Source organism: Dipodomys ordii, unplaced genomic scaffold (assembly GCF_000151885.1).
Source record: "Dipodomys ordii isolate 6190 unplaced genomic scaffold, Dord_2.0 Scaffold135, whole genome shotgun sequence".
In the NCBI taxonomy this organism is placed as follows: Eukaryota; Metazoa; Chordata; class Mammalia; order Rodentia; family Heteromyidae; genus Dipodomys; species Dipodomys ordii.
The window spans coordinates 1,766,509-1,770,800 of NW_012267351.1; the positions used below are offsets into that span (position 1 = coordinate 1,766,509).

At 44.4% G+C, this 4,292-nt stretch overlaps 1 pseudogene; it reads left to right on the forward strand.

Annotated features, from left to right (window-relative positions):
• Positions 1 to 2,509: 2,509 nt before the first annotated feature.
• Positions 2,510 to 3,446, forward strand: LOC105996751 (annotated as a pseudogene).
• The last annotated feature ends 846 nt before the right edge of the window (positions 3,447 to 4,292 follow it).

Consider the following 4,292-nt stretch of genomic DNA (forward strand, 5'->3'; position numbering starts at 1 on the left):
CCAAATGTCCCCGAGTGGTTAACATCACCGCTGGCTGAGAACCACTGTCTTGGGTGAAGTGATGCGTCAGGGGTGCTTGCACAAGGCCGGGGTGCAGGTCTAGCTGTGGTGCACATGGGAAAGCCGTCTTGAAGGGGAAGATGAGGAAACAACTGGACATATCCACTATCCCCCCTACTCACTCCATTTCTTTGTTCTGTGGTAATAGCAGCTAAAATCTGTTGAGGAATCTTCAATCACCTGGCATTCTGAATACCTAGACTTTCTATGTAATTAGATCTCTAGTTTTTATTTTAAATATCTTCTGTTCTGGATTCTTCGACCCACACTACTACACTGTATCCTGTACCTATTCCTGATAGCCTGTTTTATTGTTCAATGCTGTAGACTTGCCATATTTTGTCTATTACATTGCACATATGAATGAGACGATAACTTTTTGTTCTGTGCTTCTGGCTAGTTTCACTTGCCCAATGCTGCTCAGTTTCACCCATGTTGTGGCAAATCACAGGACCTTCTTTAATCTGTATTTTCTATATAAGGTAAGGCCCGATGTCACACTTTAGCATGCAGACATCCATTTTATTTGTGGCACCATGGGAGAATCTATCATATCTCCTTGCTGTATCTCAGTGCCTTTGTGAAAAATTATAAGAATTTATTTCTGGGATCTTTCTTCTGTTCCGCTGGGTATGTCTCCCTCCAACCCATTTTCAAAATGTAGTTTACAGAAAATAATTTTTTTATTTTTTCTTTTTTTTTGGGGGGGGTCCAGTTGTGAGGCCTGAACTCTGGGCCTGGGTGCTGTCCCTCAGCTCTTCAGCTCAAGACTAGTGCTCTACCACTTGAGCCACAATGCCACTTCCAGCTTTTTTCTTTTTGCTTATGTGGTGCTGAGGAATCGAACCCAGGGCCTCATGCATGCAAGGCAAGCGCTCCACCACTGAGCCAACCTTCCCAGCCCCAGAAAATAAATTTTTATGAGGTGTGAAATGAGTATATAAAATGTTTCACTGAACAAAATTTATTTAACAGCTACTGTTTGCTATAGATGACAGTAACATTAATTTAGCAGTTTCAGAGTAGCATAAAGGAAGAAGATAATATTTGTTCACATATATCTGCATATATAGTTATATAAACAAAAATGTATTTTTTGTGTATGAGTTTGCTTGTCCTGGGTTTGAACTAAGGGACTGGGTGCTATCTTTGAGCTTCTTTTGCTCAAGGCTAGTACTCTACCACTTGAGCCACAGGTCCACTTCCAGCTTTCTTTCTGGGTAGTTTGTTGGAAATAAGAGTCTCATAGACTTGCCTACCTGGGCCGGCTTTGAACCATGATCCTCAGATCTTAGCCTCCTGGATAGCTAGGATTACAGCGATGAGCCACCAGTGTCCAGGTAATCCTTTTTCAACAGCTGAGGGGTTCAGAACCCAAGTAAAGAGAATTTTAATGAGCCAACAAGAGCAAGAAAGAAACTACAATGAGGGCTCTAGAAAGGAGAGACAAATCATGGGATTTGTCATTGAAGAAGTAGGGGAATGGGAAATCTCCTAAGACATTGTCAGGAGTGTATTTGTTGCTGATTTCCTCTCCAGAGTAATATAGCTGTACTCTTCTCAGTCCTTTTGGTAGATGGCAACTGATGTGAATGAGGCTTCTGGGACGGATGCCCTCACCACATGCCCCAAGCAGAAGGAAGTGGACAAACAACCAGACATCTAGCTTGTGACCTTGGCCTGCTGTAGCCTGGATTCCACAACGCAATAAATTCTCCAGTTGACCAAGAAGAAAAGTAAGAAGGCAACATCAAAGAACACTAATACCAAATTTATGCATCTTAGTTCTTAAAAAGTAGTTCCTGCATTACTGGGTTTGATCCTCCTCTCAATGCTAAGGGAAGAAATACATGACATTCATTTTCATCACTGAAGTATCAGATCCTCAGGATTGAGGGTTCTAGATAAAGTTCCAGACATGCAGCTTTTAGACCTTTCAGGGTCGAATACAAAAGTGACCTCAATCTTAAACCAGAGGTTTCCAGTTAAGGAATAAAAGAGAAAAATAGAAGACTGGACAGAAAAGAAGTGATTATTCAAATACAATTTAAGTGCCTAAGCTACAATCCTAGGTACTCTGAAGAGAGGAAGAGTTAGTTGTAGGATTGCATTTCAAGTCAGGGTAAAAAATGTTTTTGAGAGCCAGCCCCACAATGAGTAAATGAATGTACTTGCTCCTTCCTCTCGACTCAGCTACATCAGGGAACATAAATGCGGGGATGTGATCCAGGCTAGCTAGAGCCAAAGGTGAGGCCTATCTCAATAATTAACAGAAACAAAAACTGCTAGAGACATTACTAGGGAGCTAGAGCTTCTCCCTTGAGAACTCAATGCCCAATACTGTGCCTGCCAGAAGTCTGCGTGATTCCTAGAATGATTTTTTTTTTTAAATCCTGTTCTTTATAGATGGCATAAAATTGTGCCGTGCTATCTGTACAGGTGAAAAGCTATGGGAAGGTTCAACAGCACTTTTGGAGATGGCTTTGTTTTGGTGGGCTTCTCCGATTGGCCTCAACTGGAATTCGTTCTTTTTATCTACATTGTGATTTTCTACTCCTTGACTCTGTTGGGCAACACCACCGTCATAGTTCTATCACGTCTGGACCTTTGGCTGCGCATGCCCATGTACTTCTTCCTCTCCCACCTCTCCTTCCTGGATCTCTGCTACACCACCAGCACTGTGCCCCAGCTTCTCATCAACTTGCAGAGACATGACCAGACCATCGGCTACGGTGGCTGTGTGGCCCAGCTCTTCATTTTTCTTGCCCTGGGTTCCACTGAGAGCATGCTCTTGGTGATGATGGCCTTTGACCGCTACGCTGCCGTGTGTCGTCTGCTACATTACATGACCATCATGCAACCCCCTTCTCTGCCATGTCCTGGCTATTGCTTCATGGGTGGGAGGCTTCCCGAACTCTGTGATTCAGACCAGCCTCATGATGGCCATGCCTCTTTGTGGCCATCAACTGAACCACTTCTTCTGTGAGATACCTGTCTTCCTAAAGCTGGCTTGTGAGGACACAGAAGGAACAGAGACCAAGATGTTTGTGGCCCGGGCTGTGATCTTGGTCTGTCCCGCAGCTCTCATTCTGGGCTCCTATGCACGCATTGGCAGGGCCGTGCTGAAGATCAAGACGGTGGCTGGACGCAGAAAGGCTTTTGGAACTTGTGGGTCTCACCTTGTGGTGGTTTCTCTGTTTTATGGCTCGGCCATCTACACCTACCTCCAACCCAAGGGCAGTTATTCCGAGAGCAAGGGGAAGTTTGTTGCTCTTTTCTATGCTATCATCACCCCCATGCTTAATCCTTTGATTTATACCCTGAGGAACAAGGATGTGAAGGGGGCTCTGTGGAAGGTTTTAAGGAGAGGTAGAGACTCAGGATAAGAGGCAACAGATTGTTATAGTATTCTTTCTGTGCTAGCTCTCAGTTTATAAAGCACATATTTTTCCATGGAGACTATTTGATCTCTAGGAAATAACGCTCAGATGGCCTCATGGTTTTAGTGTCTCCCATGTTTTGGGTTTGGGCATGGGGGATATCTTGAGATGTTCACTTTCTAGGATCATTGTGCAGGAGGGAGTAAGGGTTGATTTGTATCACAGCTTTCCAAGGGAACGAGGCTGGGAGAGCATGTGTTGGGCTCTGGTGGAGAGGGTGCACTCTTGGCAAGTCTGAGAGTGAATGAAAGATCAATGCTGAGTGGTAACACTTTTTGTTCAAGTGAGATCCCAATGGCCATACATTGGGATACAGGCGGATACGTCCCATGCAGCCGGCTCTGTGGGTGGACCTATGGCAGAGGACACAACTTCCTACTTTTCTAATTTACTCTGACTTTGTCCTATTTCCTTCGTAGCTCCAGACCTATTTCAAAGATATCTCAGATATCTTCTATGCTACTTAGAGCAAATGGGACGATCAAGAAGAGAGTTTTTCCATGGAGGATATAAGTTGCCACTTATTCACTTGAAAAAAATGTGAAGGGCTGGGAAGGTGGCTCAGTGGTAGAGCGCTTGCCTTGCATGCATGAGGCCCTGGGTTTGATTCCTCAGCACCACATAAGCAAAAAAAAAAAAAAAAAAGAAAGAAGAAAGAAAAAAGCTGGAAGTGGTGCAATGGCTCAAGTGGTAGAGTGCTAGCCTTGAGCTGAAGAGCTGAGGGACAGCGCCCAGGCCCAGAGTTCAGACCCTATGACCAGACCTCCCCCCCCCAAAAAAAAGTGAGGTCAT